We start from the raw sequence: 17775 nt of genomic DNA, 5'->3' as shown, positions 1-17775 counted from the left end.
TTCTAGACTATCGTAATGTCGACACTGAAAATTCCCTCAGATAGGCTCGAGCCCAACCTTCTCACTGTTCAGGAAAGTGAGACCCAGTGAGGGGACGTGTCCTGCAATGGTGACACAGTGAGTTGGTAACTCACTGCTGAGTCTGGAATCTAGATCTCTGGTATCTCAAGCTAAGACACCGACAACTACCCCAGCTGATTGCCTTATTATGTATCCTATGTTTCTTAGGCATTGCTGTCTTAGAATACAGATAAGCAGTTGGTTCCCACATCCTCGATTATTTCTCCCTCCTTCTCTGAATTCCCCCCAGCACGTAATCCATTGCTTTGGACGGAACAGGCATTAAGCAAATATGTATCGATTGGACAAGAAATGATCCATCACAACCTGACATCAACCATCAATTTTCATTGTCTCATTAGCATAGTCTATCAATTAAAATTGGTAGTGGCCTTGGGTCCCTGAGCAGTTACGGTGACAAAGCATGGTATTCCAATAAGGTCGGGTAAACTCCAGGCCCTGATGTATATTTCATAGGGTCTATGAAGAGCAGAACTGAAAAGGTCATCTCACGGAACAGTCCTCTTTCTTTCCCCCATTTTATTGATGGGAAAATTGAGATTCCCAGAGGCAGAAACAGGACTTGCCACGCGTACATATTAAATGAACGGCACTGTCAGCACCCAAAACGAAGTCTCCAAATTCCTGAGCCAAAGTTTTCCGTAACCCCGGATGGCAGGTTAAAACAATATGATAAACAGTCAAGGACATGGGCCTTGCTGTCCGGCTGACCTGGCTCTGCCACTCGAGCAAGTCCATCAACCCCAGTGTGCCTCAGTTTCCTCATGTGCAGTGATAAGCCTGCTTGGGGAGCCGTGAGGCCAGCCGAGGAGATGACACTCTCCGTCGTCTGGGTGCTTCCTGCATCGGAGGAAAAGATCCAACCCTCGGCTTAGGTCCAAGGCCATGTACGCCCCTGAAGATGCGAAGGGGGCGACTGTGGCCCAGCACACCCACAGCTGCGCCCTAGATTTGGCCCATAGGCCTGAGATGGGGTGGAGTGCTCCCGTGCCGCCTGGCACAAAAGCATGTGGAGCTTTGGGAAGATTAACTAATTACTGTGAGGCACCAGGGACTAAGCATTGAAGTGATAGGACAGCACCCTCAGGAGCTGTCACGCCTCCATGACAAGCCCATTAAGAAACCGTCAACAATGGCAGCTGAAACTCCCTGAGTGGAGGACATCTGGCTAGAACAGCCAAAGGGACTCTGAGGCCTCACCAAAGGTTGCCAACCAAAGTAAGAGCAAAGGAATGTAGAGAAGAGTCTTTCAAGGATAAGCAGCACCAGCCCCTTGAGTAGCTGTGGCTACAGGGACAGAGGAGCCAGGGGAACGCTGTGACCTCCAGGCAGAGCTCAGACAGGGCAGGGTTGGGTATGTGGAAACCAGGAACACTTAAGGAAAGTCGTGGGAGATCAGGTCTGATGGCAAGCATGGGACGCAAGAGGAAGAAATCCACGTAATGGAAGACAGAAGTTATAAGTACCAGGCACTCAGAGATCCAGGCAAGCGGTACCTATGATGTGTAACAAATCACTGCAAAGTTAGTGGCTTAACTGGGTCCTTTGCTCAGTCTCAGTCTACACTCAAGGCTGCAGTCTCACCTGAGGCTTGGCGTTCTCTTTCAAGCCTAGATGTGGTTTGGGGGAGAATTCATCCCCTTGCAGCTTGCTTTTTCAAGGCCAGCAGGAGAGAGACTTCTGTCTCTGATCTCTACACTCTCCTTTAAAAGGCTCCTCTTATTATGTCAGATCCACCTAGAATAGTCTCCATTTGATTAACTCAAAGTCGAATTGGTTAGGGATCTTAATTACATCTGTAAAGCCCCTTCTTTACCATACATGTAATGCATGTGTCACATCGTGTAATCACAGGTGTGATAGGCATCACATTCACAGATTCTGCCCACAGTCAAGAGAAGGGATTATACACCAAGGGGGATGGGAGTATTGGAGGGCCGTTTTAGAATTCTGCCGACCACAACCTGTCCTCTGGCCTCCAATGACTCATCCCTTCTAAGTGTGAAATACATTCACAGTGTTCCCAAGAATCTCATCCCATTATAGCATCAGCTCAAAGTCCAAAGTCACACCATCTAAATCTAAATCTGATCGTCTCATCAGCTCAAATCCAAAATCTCATTTAAATCTCATCAACTGAAAGATCCAAGGCTCATCATCTAAATTGTTTATATCAGGTACAGATGAGGCTTCCTCTCCATCTGTTAAGCTCTTTACATGCATTATTATGTTTAATTCTGAAGACAATCTTTTGAATAAATTTTCATCGTCCCCATTTTGTAGACAAGGAAACTGAGGCATCTAGAAGCTAGCGAAATTTGCCTAAGGTCATTTGGAGATTAAGTGTCACGGTTAAAACTTGAACCCAAGTATGTAGAAACTCGTTATCTACACTCCGCTGTCTCCAGAGCAGCATGTTCTGAAGTCCTCTTGGCAAACAGTGGGGGGGGGGGGGTGGGGTCTTAACTGGCCACAGTTAAGTCCCCAGCGGCCACACTTTGGGGGCTATTAATAGTCTCCGACTGGAAAGCCAAATTTCAGATACCATCACTAACATCTTAGGGATGAAATTCCCTGCATATGTCCCATGGTCGCGGTGAGAACTGGGTTGGGAGAAGAGTAGGAATTCATGAGAAGGATGAAACAATGACATGATACAAGGACTGAACAAAGATATAGTTGAGCCATTGATGACCATTATTCAGGCCACTATATTTCTAAAAAGCACGATCCTGAAGAGTGTCAAAGTGAGTGAAGTCCAGGGAGAAGGGGATGTATCTTAGGATGCCTTGGTTGGGGAGGACCAGAGACTCTGAATCCCTGGGCAGAGGAGATGGCGTTGTGTTCACGGGAACGCAGCTCATCGCTTTACCTACCCAAACTAAGCATTCACATCCTGCAGTTCTCTTCTGTCTGCTCCCAAAGCCCTGCACTTATTTTCATTCCTTCCCCAAATACTGACTAGGCAACTACTATATGCCAGGCACTATGGGGGGGGGGGTGGATATAGCAATGAGAGAATGATACCGTCTAGAGCCGTCCTACCCCCTCTTTACTCGTCATGTCTCTGCCTCGATCTTCCACGAAGTATCTCAGTTACTCATCCTTCAAAGCTCGGGTCCACGGCTTCCTCTTCCATGAAGAGGCACTCACTGCCTTTACTCCTCTCATCTCATCCCGTCCCCTCCCTCTCCTTCACCTCCCTTCCCTACCCTGCCCTTCTCAGCTCCTTCTGTGGCTTCCTCACATACCACCTGGCCAATATCTATCTTATATTCCAGATGAGTTCTCATCACAAGGAGGATTTTTTTTTAATTTGTTTTATTTTATCCATATGAGAGGACAGATGTTGACTAAACCTATCGTGGTCATGATTTCACAGTCTATTGAAATCAAATCACCGTGCCATACACCTTACGTGTATCCGGTGATGTAGTCGATTCTTTCTCGGTAAAACTGGAAAAGGTGGTACAGTTCCTCCGAGACCTTAGGCCCGCCTGATTCTCACACCTGTTAAAACACCATCCCGGAGTAGCCATTCATGCGCCGTCATCCCTCCGTGGCTCCTCCAAATGTCACTTTAGGTAGAAACTAGCTCTTTTCAGCTTTGTTTGCTGCTGGTCAGCACCGAAGTGAATTTGCACTTAACCAACCACACACCAGCTGCTGGCGTGGGTACGAAAGAAGGGGAGAGAAGGAAAACGGGAAGAAAGCAGCCACGAAGCTTACCAATCCAGGGGAAAGGATCCTCCGGGCCCCCCAGTGTCACTGGGCTATGATGAAAAGGCATCTCGAGGTACGAGACAGAAAGAAAACAGCCAGAGACAAAATTGTAACACTTGGCCCAGCTGTGGGTTCAGGCTTGCCAAGTGCTTACTGGGAGATATTTTTTTCTGGGAAGAGCAGACGGAAAAGCCCTTAACCAATCAATTCAGTTTCCTTGACTGACAAAAGGAATGTGAGGGATACCCAGTTCCTTGAACCCTCGGGGGTCACCTCAGTGCCCTCTGCAGTGACAGATTCCATTTGATACTTGAAGGCTTTATCAAGCCCATGACACATAGATGAGTGTTTGACTGAAAATATTAGAAAATAACCCCAATATTACTTGTGGACAAAAAGCACAAAGCAGCTTTTTAAAAAAATTACAGCGCAGTTGAGGTACAGCGTTGTATTAGTTTCGGGTGTACAACAGAGCGATTCGACACTTCCATACATAACCCGGTGCTCGTCACCACAAGTGCCCTCCTTAACCCCCATCACTTATATCATTCACCCCCCCCCCACCCACCTCCCTTCTGGTAACCATCGACTCTCTATAGTTGAGAGTCTGTTTCTTGGTTTTCCTCTCTTTCCCCCTACGTTCATTTGTTTTATTTCTTCAAGTCCACATATGAGTGAAATCATACGGTATTTGTCTTTCTCTGACTGGCTTATTTCGCTTAGCATTATACACTCTAGATCCATCCATGTTGTTGCAAACAGTAAGATTTCATTCTTTTTTGTGGCCGAATAGTGTTCCAGTGTGTGTGTGTGTGTGCGCGCGCACCTGTGTGTGTGTGTGTGCCACCTTTTCTTTATCCATTCGTCTATCGATGGACACTTGGGTTGCTTCCATCATTTTGCTGTTGTAAATAATGCTGCAATAAACATAGGGGGTGCATATATTTCTTCAAGTTAGTGTTTTTGTATTCTTTGGGTAAATACCAGTAGTGTGAGTCCTCAGTCACAGGATAGTTCTATTTTTAATTTCTCAAGGAACCTCCACACTGTTTTCCACAGTGGCTCTACCAGATTGCATTCCCACCGAAAGAGTACAAAGGCTTCTTTTTCTCCACAGCCTCACCAACACTTGCTGTTTCTTGAGTTTTTGATTTTAGCCATTCTGACAGGTACGAGGTGATATCGCACTGTGGTGTTGATCGGCCTTTCCTGATAGTGAGTGATGCTGAGCATCTTTTCATGGGTCGGTTGGCCATCTGGATGTCTTTGGAGAAACATCTATTCACGTCTTGTGCCCATTTTTTCATTGGATTATTAGGTTTTTTGGTGTTGAGTTATATGAGTTCTTTATATATTTTGGAGACTAACCTTTTATCGGATATGCCATTTGAAAATATCTTCTTCTATTCTGTAGACTGGCTTTTAGTTTTGTTCGTTGTTTCCTTTGCTGTGCAGAAGCTTTTCATTTTGATGTATTTGCAGAAAACATGATACTATATATAGAAAACCCGAAAGACTTCACCAAAAAACTACTAGAACTGATAAATGAATTCAGTAATAATTACAGGACCTTACTCAATGTCACAGGACACAAAATCAATGTACAGAAATCCATTGTATCTCTTCTTTTTCTTTTTTTCAGTAGGCTTCATGCCCAGTGTAGAGCCCAAGGTGGGACTTGAACTCATGACCCTGACATCATGACCTGGAGCTAAGATCAAAAGTTGGATGCTTAACCAACTCTACCCCCTGGGCACCCCCATTGCATTTCTATACACTAATAATGAAGCGGCAGAAAGAGAAGTTAAGAAAACAATCCCGGGGGGCACCCAGGTGGCTCAGTCGGTTGAGCGTCCGACTTCGGCTCAGGTCACGATCTCGCGATGCATGAGTTTGAGCCTCACGTCGGGCTCTGTGCTGACAGCTCAGAGCCTGGAGCCTGCTTCCGATTCTGTATCTCCTTCTCTCTCTGCCCCCTCCCCCAAACAAATAATAAACATCAAAAATTATTTAAAAAAGAAAACAATCCCGTTTATAACTGCATCAAAAATAATAAAACATCTAGGAATAAACCCTTCCATCTGAACACCATTTTTTTTTTTTTGCACAAGAAGATGAATTATTTCTCTATGTATTTACAGCCAGTTGCAGCAAACTCCAGGCTTTACAAAATTCATTACATTTTAATGCTGCATATCCGATACAAATTAGGTCCTCTCCCAGTTTTCCTAATAGTTTATATTCCAATCACTTTTCTTTGCTCATGTATTATATTAACAATTTCTGATTTGTCTCCGGGGCGGCTTTAAATAAAGTCATTGTGCCACACCTAGGCACTTGGGAAGTATCAAGCAGCTCCCTCTTCGAATGCATTTTATCAGCTACAAACGGAGAATCCGCCAGAGAATGCATTCTTAATATGTTAAAATGTATGTGCACAGACCTATGTGTATGTATATGTGAAGTGTGGGAGGAAAAGGATGAACCTTGGGGAAAGCACTGCTTCCGTTTGTCAGGAGGTGTCGAAAGATCGCAGACGCCGACGTAGTTTTGACGCAAAATGTAGTTTTGACGTTACCAAGGGCATTAGAAGGTCACATTCTCCAGGGTGCACCTACAAGGAATGAGGCTGTCCAGCTGATGCACACCCAAACTTTACTGTTCTGGAAGAAGGCAGATTTCCTGGGGATGGAGTGGGATTCACTGTGGCTTTGAAGGGCAGCCTAGAAACCAGATCACAGCCACTTCTTTGGAGCTGGAGCAGTAAAATTGGAACACATCAAACAAGTTTGGAGTTCAGAGCAATGGAAGCAGAGGAAAAGTTCCCCCGTGGAAGGGCAGACAGGAGGCAGAGATCTAGGGAGGCGGTGAGGCCAGGGGGTTTGTCCACAGGTTTCAGGTCTCACCTGAAAGTGTGGTTCTAGAATGGCAGATGGTCAAGTGAGCAGAAGCACACGATCTTTGGAGTATTGCAGGTTTAGACGCTGGCCTTCCCACTTACAGTGTGGCTTTGAGCAAGTACTTAACTCTCTAATTCCCAGTTCCATCATCTGTTGAACAGGTCTCATTATAGCACTCACCCCCTCGGGACGTGGTGAGGATTGAATTTGTTAATATAAGGTGCTTAGGAGAGTGCGGAGCCCAGAGTCAGTGCCCCCAAAGTAGTACCCATTATTAAAATTAGACTTTGGAGGAAAGTCAGGTAAGGATAGACCTGGGGCGGAAGAAACTGTGTTCGATCACAGAACTTTCGTTTACTCTAGGTTAGGAGGCGGAGCCATAAGAAAGAAGCTCAGCTTCTAGAAATTGTCATCGTACTGGAGAATGATTTTATAAAACACCCTATTCCAAAAAGTTAAATCTGAACCTCTGATGAAACATGCCATTCCGTTGCTCAAAACTTTTAGCGTCTTCTTCTCTCACCCTGAGTAAAAGACAGCTTCTTCCCATAGTCTATATGATTGTGTGGCTGCCTGTTTCTCGAACTTGAGCTCCTGCCACTTTCCTCCTTGTTCGCTGTGTTCCAGACACATTGTCCTCATGCTCGTTTTTGAATGTGCCAGGCAAGCTTTTCCTTCAGATGCTTTTCACTTACTGTTCCCTCTGCCTGGGGCGCCCTCCCCCAGACACACGCGTGGCTCATTCCCTGACTTCCTTCAGGCCTGCTTAAATGTCACTTCATCAGAAAAGCTTCCCAGACCTAGTCACACCCTGTCCGTCTGTCCTGCGTGAGCTCTTTTTCATTTGCTATCACCATCTGACCCAGTTGAGGTCAATTTGTTTCTGTTTCCCCCACTAGAAGGTAAGGTCTACGAAGACACGCATTTTTTGTCCGTTTTGTTCATATCTATATGTCCAGCTCCTAGAGCCGTGTCTGACACATCATACATGCTCAATAAATGTTTGTTGTTGGTCGATTGATTGAACAAGTGATTAAGTGAGTGAAGCTCTGTTTGCACTTTGCTAGGTTCTGAGTGCATGACAGCCAGAGGAAGTTTCCAGGCCACGATGGTGCGTATTTAGCAAATGGTGGGGTAGAAATGGCAGGCAAAGTCCAAGCCCAAGATTAATTAATTGAAAATCTATTAATAAGCATTTTGCCCGGATGGTTTTTGATTTAATACTCATAGGATGGGTTCCTGGCCATCCTCAAAGTCTGTTGGTGGGACATAGCCTGATAGGTATTGCAAGGCCTTATCTAGAGTCTTGAAGTGGAAAGATTTCCGAGCTTAGCTCTGAAAATGTAGCAGATGGTTATGTAAATGTGGTAACTGATAGTAATACCACATTTGCATAAGTACTGTATTTTCGAAGCAATTTATTACTTTACAAAAAGCCGGACCAGAAATGGTACATTATGTGTTTTCCATTAGCCCTTGAACGTGGCTCCAGTTCAGTTAATAGGCTGGGTGGCTCTGCTTTCTTCAAATTTGCCCCGGAAAGCTTTGCGGAACCACCATGGGGAAGTGTAAAGCTTCCCCAAACTGTCCATGCCCCAATTTTCATCACTGAGAAGGGACAGAATTGGCCCTCATTACTGCTGTTTTGCCTTATATCTGCTCTACGAAGCCCAGCCCAGCTGGATAATTCAGTCCCAGTCCTGCCTTGAGCATTGCCATTTCTACAGCTGCGTCCCTGGAATTTTCCCTACCTAGAAATCTTTCCACTCTCTTCTCTGCCAGTTTGAATTCTCACCACCCTTGAGGGCCAGATCAGGTGCCTCCTGCCCGGCAAGGCCTCTGACCATCCCAGCTCAAAACTGATGGCCCCTCCAAACTCCATTGGGAATCACTGCCATTGCCATCAATTGAGCCCTTCTCGGTAGCTTTATCTCCGGACATCATATTGGTTAGGAGCACAGGCTCTTTTCAAGGCATGCCAGAGCTTCAGTCTTGGATCAGCACTCCCTTAGGCAAATGAGTTCGCCTCCAAAATAATCACACCTTAGTAGCAGGATTAAAATAGTCCTAGAATGAAACCTACTCTAGATTCCACTTAACAAAGTTTTTTTGAAAGCCATCAAGTGATCGAGCTGATCTATGAGTGAAATCACTGCCTGCCAAAACGAGTTCCTCATTAAAGGAAGATAGCTCAAATGTGGACACACAACAAGGTAACTTTTATAATGTCCATCAACCAATCGAAAATTGATAGGCCTTCAAAGAATCAGGAAAATACGATGTATAACCAGGGGAAAGTTAGTCAAAAATTTAGACTCAGAATTGGCATATTAGCATACAAAGATTTTAAAACAAGTAGTACAAATATGTTCAAGATGTAAAGGAAAACATATACATATATAATGAGAAGAGATCGGACCTCTATAAAGGAACTAAATGGAAATTTGAGAGCTGAAAAATACAATAGCTGTCACGAAATGTTTGTCGGAGAATTTTCGGAGCATATTAAACACCGCAGAAGAAAATGTCATTGAACTTGAAGATGTAGCAACAGTAGAGACTATATAAACCGCAGCATAGAGAAAAATGACTGAAAAGATCAGAATTTCAGTGATGTCTGGGACAATATCAAGAGACAAAGCAAATGTATAATCACATTTCCAGAGGGGAAGGAGAGTGCAGAAAAACATTTCAAAAAATCATGGCCAAATATCTTCCAAATTTGATGAAGAACATAAATGGACAGATATGAGAAGCTCAACCTAGCACAGGCAGAAAAAAAAACATGAAGTAAACCACACCAAGGCACATCATAACTAGTAATAAAAAGAAAATGTTAAAAATAGTTTAAAAAGTAAGCATTACATGTCAAAAGTGAAAGGTAAAAATAGACCCTGACTCTCTATCAGAAACAATGCGGAAAGAAAGAAAAAAACACCTGTCAATCTAGACTGGGTTTAAAAAAAATTTTTTTAATGTTTATTTATTTTTTACAAAGAGACAGAGTGCAAGTGGGGGGGGGGGGGAGAGAGAGAGGGAGACACAGAATCCGAAGCAGGCTCCAGGCTCTGAGCTGTCAGCACAGAGCCTGATGCAGGGCTCGAACTCATGAACCTTAAGATCATGACCTGAGATGAAGTCGGACACTTAACCAACTGAGCCACCCAGGTGCCCCCAGACTGTTTTTTTTTTTTTTTTCAGGCAAACACAAACTGAGACAATTGACAAGAAATACTCTTCAGGCCGAAGGAAAATAATACCTGTGCAAACTCAGATCTACCCAAAGGAATAAAGAGAATGCTGAATATTGTAAAACGTCTCATTATTTTTAAACAAAATACATGAGTGTTTAAAAAAATTAAATAGTCTTCGGCTCAGGTCATGATCTCACGGTCCGTGAGTTCGAGCCCCGCGTCGGGCTCTGTGCTGACAGCTCAGAGCCTGGAGCCTGTTTCAGGTTCTGTGTCTCCCTCTCTCTGACCCTCCCCTGTTCATGCTCTTTTTCTGTCTCAAAAATAAATAAACGTTAAAAAAAATTTAAAAAAAAAAGGGGGTGCCTGGGTGGCTCAGTCGGTTAAGCGGCCGACTTCGGCTCAGGTCATGATCTCACGGTCTGTGAGTTCGAGCCCCGCGTCGGGCTCTGTGCTGACAGCTCAGAGCCTGGAGCCTGTTTCAGATTCTGTGTCTCCCTCTCTCTCTGCCCCTCCCCTGTTCATGCCCTGTCTCTTTCTGTCTCAAAAATAAACGTTAAAAAAAATTAAAAAAAATTAAATAGTAATGTATTGTGATTTAGATAACACGTGTAGAAGTAAAATGTATGAAAACAATGGCATAACGTTGGGGAGGGATGTTGCAGAATTCTTACATTATACATGAAGTGATATATTAATATTCAACATAGACTGTAGCAAGTTAAAGCTGCATATTCAAACCCCGGAGCATCAATTAAGATGCGAAACAAGAAATAAAACTAATAAGCCAATAGGAGAGAAAAAAATCTATCTTAAAACAAAAAAACAGACAACAACAACAACAAACCCAAAATACAAAAACAAAAGGAAACAGGAAATGGGGCGCTTGGGCGGCTCAGTCAGTTGAGTGACCGACTCTTGATTTTGGGTCAGGTCATGATCTCACAGTTTCTTGGGTTCACGCCCCACATTGGGCTCGGCACTGACATTGCAGAGCCTACTTGGGATTCTCTCTCTCCCTCTCTGCCCCTCCTCCATTCATGCTCTCTCTGTTTCTCTCAAAATAAATAAGTAAACTTAAAATAAAGGAAGAGGAAAAGAGGAAAAGAGAATGAACAGGTAAGGCAAATGGAACAAAATATTCATAGGGTAAATTTAAACCCAAGCATACAGATAGTTACACCAAATTTAAATAGTCTGAACATACCAATTAAAACGCAAACTTTGTCAAACTAATAAAAAAGGCAGGTTCAACCAAACATTCTAAGAGACCCGCTTTAAATATGCCCACACAGATTAAAAGTAAAAAAAAAAAAAAAGAAAAAGAAAAATATACACCATGTAAATACTGATCACTTAAGAACGCTTAAGTAGCTATTTAACATCAAAAAAAGTAGACTTCAGGGGCACCTGGATGGTTCAGTTGACTAAGCGGGCTGACTCTTGATTTCGGCTCAGACCACAATCTCATGGTTCTTGAGATCGAGCCTCGCATAGGGCTCTGTGCTGATAGCATGGAGCCAGCTTGGGATCTTCTCTCTCCTCTCTCCCTGCCCCTCCCCCATGAAAATAAATAAATAAACATTTAAAGAAGTAGACTTCAGGACAAGGAACACTGCCAGTGATAAACCGGAACATTCTGTAATGATGAAAGGATCAATTTATCAGGAAGATATAACAATCATAAGTGTTTATGCATGGAGTTACATAGCAAACTTCACAGAACCAAAATAGGAGTTAGGCAAGAGCGTAATCTTAGTTGGAGATTTTAACATTGCTCTCTCAGTAACTGGTTAAGCGAGTAGAAAGAACATAGAAAACGTGAACGCCATCAAACAACTTGACCTTGCTGAAATTTACAGACTACTATATCCATTAGCTGCAGCACACGCATTCTCTCCAAAGGCACATGGGGCCTATCATATTCTAGGTCATGAAACAAGTCTAAATAGCTTTTCAAATGCTGAAACAACATAGGGTATGTTTTCTGCCCACAACAGTATTAAATTAGAAATCAATAAACACTTATTGAAAATTACTATAATCCCCCAATATTTTGGATACAAACAACACACTTCTTAACAGCCATGGGTCAAAGAAGAAATCACAAGGGAAGTTAGAAAACATTTGAGCTGAATGAAAATAAAAACACAACATATCACTATTTGTGGGAAGCAATTAAAGCAGTGCCTAGAAAGACATTCATTACAGTATAATAGGGACAAATACATACCAATAAGTTTAACTTAAAAAATGTGCTGAGACGAGCATATTACCAAATCTGACACAAGAGGAAATAGAAAATCTGAATATCATGACATCCATTAAAGAAATTGAATTCTTAATTTAAAACCTTCCAGCAAGGAAACCCACTCAGCTTCATTGATGAATTACATCAAATGTCTAAGGAAGAAAAAATACCAATTGCACAGATTCTGTCAGCAAAATATAGGAGGGAACACTTCCCCACTGATTTTATGAGGCCAAAATTACCCTGATAACAAAACCAGATAAAGACATTACAAGAAAAGGAAATGACAGACCAGTATCTGCTTTATGTAGATGGTAACATCCCTTCTCTTAAGAAGCTTCGATACAGGGGTAGAGGTTTAAAAATATACCCAAGTGAGCATATCATAAGGTAGAGTATGATTAGCACTGTAGAAGGCTCTCTGAGCAAGGTTAAGTTATTTGATGGTGTTCAAATTTTCTATATCCTCACTGATTTCAAACAGGCACAGGAGGAGGGAGCTAGGAGAGTTCTCAAGGTCTGGATAATTGGGCGATTATCCCAGAGAAAGCAGAAAAAATGTCTCATTCATCTCTGTCTACCCGGTGTCCATAATAAGGTTGACACACAGTAGGTACCCTAATCGACTAATTCTTCAAAGCAGGAACCAGTAAACTTTTTCTGTTTTCTTTTTAATTTTTTTTTCATTTTTATTTTTTTAATGTGTATTTATCTTTGAGAGAGAGAGGGGGACAGAGTGTGCGCAGGGGAGGGGAACAGAGAAAGGGGGACACAGAATCCGAAGCAGGCTCCAGGCTCTGAGCCATCAGCACAGAGCCCGATGCAGGGCTCAAACCCCATGAACCGTGAGATCATGACCTGAGCCGAAGTAGGAAGCTTAACCGACTGAGCCACCTAGGTGCCCCAGTAAACTTTTTCTATAAAAGGACCAGATAATTATTTTAGGGACTTGCCGACCACGTGGTTTCTGTTATAATTACTCACCTCTGCCACTGCAGAGCGAAAGCAGCCATAGACGATATATAAATGAGTGAGTCTATGTGTGTTCCAACAAAACTTTATTTAGAAAAACAATTATCTCCCAATTATTGATGTTACTGGTGTTCATCCTATTATAATAGCAAAAAAAGGTATTCTGTACTCATTCGATGGAAAAGCAGAATCTAAAAGTCTTGCCTGTATTATTACCATAGGGTCCTTGTTTATGTCCCTTGATACCTTTCTCCGTCTCAAGAGTTGTGTGTTTGCAATTTTCTCTGCCTAGAATATCCTCATTCTCATTCTTCAGATCTCACTTGAAATGGCGCCTTCTTAGAGGCAGCCTCCCTACCCATTCTTTCTCAAGTCAGCATCCCCCAATCACATGTTTGGGTCCTTTGGATTTTTCCGAAAATTCTTTAATTATTCTGTTTCCTCATTTGTTTATTGTCTGTCTTCCCAAACTAGTATGTAATGTAAACTCCAAGAGAAGTTGTAGCTACTGAGTACACACTCGTTGGATGAATGAAGGAATGAAGAAAGCAGATTTGAGAAGCGTTAGAACACGGCGATACCTCCAGAGTTCTTTCCCGTTCCTTCCCGGCCTCCCTGCCCCCCTCTCCCCACACTCACATTCACATACATATGCACATGCACGGGATTTGTCAAATGACACGTTGGTTAAGGCCTTAGTAAACTTGTACTTAAGTTTTCAGGGCTTAAAATGTCTTCGAATGTAGGCTTTGTTGAAATGTACTGACTGCCCTCAAAAGATATTCAGGATTTCTTAAGAAAGTAGAGAGTAGAGCCATCGACTCCCCCCCCCTTCTTTTCACAAAAGGTAGCAGTTATTTCCTACTGGGGAACAGTAATAACACAAGCTTTCCATTAAATTTTCAAAGTTATTTTTTACCCCTGATGAGAACCTCTTTAGCGGAAGTATAGCTTGTGGTATTTTGAATGGCTTTTGCAGTCCCTTTGTGTGTGTGTGTGTGTGTGTGTGCGCGCATGCGTGTGCATAAACATATCTCCTTCATGTAGCTAGAAACAGCTCTTAAACCTGAAGACTTCTTCAAAATGTGTACCTGCAGACACAAAATTCTATCCACATTTATTTACCCAGACACAGAATGGATCCCTTCCTCCAACCCAGAACACGTGAACACACAAGCAAACAAGGATATATAGTGAGACCCGACGGGCAGCTTCTCAAATTAGCCAAACTGGCATACACAAAACCTACAGAGTTGCTTGTGTTGTTTAAGCTCTTGATATGCTCAGATATGGTCTTGAGTTCAAATTGTCATTTGTCTCATTGTCAAATGTCATCCAAATTGTCTCAATTTCTCCACCCGTGTAACAGGAACTGTCTAATGAGTATGACTTTTGCGCAGTCACACCTGTTTTCTAAACAACCAAAAAACCACTGGGTTGAACTTGTCCACCAGCCAATCAGTCTGATCTGGGACACACTGCTCACTCTGATTGCTTTACCATAAGGGCAACAGCAGTGATTGTCAGATTCATTCTCAGTTGTGCCTATATTTAGCTTAAAAGAGCTCTTTTGCTCAGTTCGAACGATGGCTTGAATTTGGCCAACTAACCAGCCTTGGCCCAGTAACGTTTTAACGCCCGGCTCTGGGGGTGGAGGGGGGAATGTATGCGTGTATACGTAGCCTATTTAAACTTTACTGATATCGAGGATGTATACCACGTGCTTACAAGCCAAAATAAAATTACAGTTCTCTTTATTAAAAAATGTTGCAGCCAACTCATTCTCACTCCGTCGCACTTGTTGGTTTTTGCCAAACTTCCATCCGTAACCATCACATGGTTACAATTTAACCATGAGTTGGCAAGTGCAGTTGCAACCCAATCCTCTCTCCCCCCCCCCCAAATTCTTGTTCTTAAGTTGGGTATGTGGACTATGTTAAATTATTTCTCACCTTCACACAAATTGCATCATGAAACTAAGACCCCTTATACCGTCAACCCTACCGATTGCAACAGTGCTGTCCTTTTAGTTTTTGGTAGGCGTTGTAGGCCTTGGACCGTTCTTTGACTCTACATTATCTAATAATGATTGTGTTTCACAACTGGTGTGCGGAACTCCTGAAAGTTTAACATGAGCCTGTAAGGTATTTGACAGTGAGAACTTTGATTAATATTCAGCAGTATCGTAACATGTTCTTGTAATGAGCCAGATGTTTGTGTCGTAAGTAGTGGTTAAAATACACCTGTAGGGTATGTGCCTTTGTGCATGTGACACGAGTCTAGGATTTCATTTAGTCTCGTTATCACAATACGATACTGCTGAATATTAATCAAAGTTCTCACTGTCAAATACCTTACAGGCTAATGTTCTAGCCAGCTTCAGAAAAGATATTCCAATTATGATTCATTCACTGTATAGTTTGAAATTGCAGTGGCATTGACCTTACCCCTAACCATCTGATATCCTCCCTTCCCTGGCCCCTTCACTCAGAATCTCTGTTGCTCGTTCCTAATGGGCAGACTTCTCCAGGAATTAATTCCTTAGATCTCTCCTGATGTCAGAGGAAGCTCTTATTGCAGAAATGTTGCGAATGTTGTTCTAGATAGAGTGTTCATCAAAGAGTAAACTGGTCGATACTGACGTTATGCCACGTTTTGAGAGTATCTGGCCACCCTAATAACAAGCCTCAGCACCGTCTATTTATAACGCTTTGTGTTCGAAATTAACTAAAAGAATTGACCAGATATCTATCATCAACAGGAAAGAAGTGGCCTCTAAAAAATGGTGACATTTTATCATAAAACCCATAAACTCCTCATTAAAAGAATAAAGCGAAGAGACAGAGGGCTTTATCCATGGTCAGGAAATCAGCTTAGAGATAGGAAACAAAAGGTACAGTTAAATAGAGACTACTTTGTATGCAGAGATTTTTCTCATCGTCCTTTTTCACAGAGCCATATTTGCCTTGCCCCTAATGTCCCAGCTTAAATCAAACCATATGAAATTATGCTTTATAAAAATGGTCAAGCATTGGCAATACAATATGTCCAACCTAATACTTCCCCCCTCATACCACTTATCATATTGGATTACAAAGAACCTGTTTACTTGTGAATGTCCTGTCTTTGCCTGTGATCTCTCTGACTTGCCATTGCATAGCTAGCTAGTTATCTTTCCTAGATATTTATTGAATGAATGAACAAACAGTAGAATCTCTTTGAGTAAACTCTGGCACCAGTGTTTTTATTAACATATGAATTTGGAGATAAGAGTACCCAGAAAAAAATGTCCAAGTTTGCAATGATATCAAACCATTTCAGGTAACAAAAATCTAAGCCAATAGGAAGCAACCGTACGAAACTCACCTGAAATTCTTGAATGGGCAGTATTGATTTTAACCGGGTAAGAGAGAGGCAGAGAATGTGGATGGAAATCAGTCAGGCTTAGCAAAGGATAGCCTATAAGATATATTTACCCTTCACAAAGGGGATCTTAGAGTGATAGTAGACTGCTTTCTAGAATGTACAGAGGCCATCAAAATACTAGATGTTACCAGTGTGAGTTAACTACCTAGGTAGACATTTCCTGGGCTAGCCCAGCATAGCAATTTTTAATTTATGTCTTCTTTTAATTGCACTTGATGAAGTCTAGAGGAATGCTTCTCCAATGTTAATTTATATATTAATCACCTGTGACAATGGTCAGTGTTAAAATGCAGATTCTGATGTAGGATATCTGCTAAAATTATGCATACTTCACGAGTTCCCAGATGCTGCCCAGGGTGCTGGTCCCTGGACCACACTTTGAGTCGCCAAAAGAGAGAGAGTACACATTTAGAAGCAGAGGAAAATGGCTCCTTTGCTCCCATTGCGTGGCACATTTATATTCTTAGTATCGTATATGTACTATGTCAAACACGGAGTTGAAGTTACATCCAGAGCTGTGAGTTTGTAATGGGTAGACACTGAAACCATGGAGGTGGTCTGTAAATATGTATACTGAGCTTGGTCTTTGTAATGCCTCAGAGTGTTCATCAAAATTGGGCTAGGTAGGCTGGGGCGCCTGGGTGGCGCAGTCGGTTAAGCGTCCGACTTCAGCCAGGTCACGATCTCGCGGTCCGTGAGTTCGAGCCCCGCGTCGGGCTCTGGGCTGATGGCTCGGAGCCTGGAGCCTGTTTCCGATTCTGTGTCTCCCTCTCTCTGCCCCTCCCCCGTTCGTGCTCTGTCTGTCTCTCTCTGTCCCAAAAATAAATAAAAAACGTTGAAAAAAAAAATTAAAAAAAAAAAAAAATTGGGCTAGGTAGAATGTGGGTCAGGTGGAGTTGGTCGAAAGGCTCTCCTGCACAAGGAACAACTTGCAGACTGAGCCCGGAGGGGAGGTGTGTTGGGAATCGATGGGGGTTACGTCAGAATTCATTGGTCACGTCTGTAATGACATACGAAATTATTATGGTGCTGAGTGGTAATTAGGCCTCACTGATAAAGCCGTTTACCCTAGTGACAGCAATGATCCTTGCTGGGGTCAGTCTAGGTAATGAATGGTCCAAGGGACGCATCTGGTACCCGGTGTCGCAAGCAGTGAGCTGCCTCCATAGCAATTATTTGGCAAGACCCTTGGCCTCAGAGTGCTGCACGGCAGACAGAGAAGTACATTAGA

This window comes from Panthera onca, chromosome X, assembly GCF_046562875.1.
Source record: "Panthera onca isolate mPanOnc1 chromosome X, mPanOnc1 haplotype 2, whole genome shotgun sequence".
Lineage (NCBI taxonomy): Eukaryota > Metazoa > Chordata > Mammalia > Carnivora > Felidae > Panthera > Panthera onca.
This window is presented reverse-complemented; position numbering follows the sequence as displayed.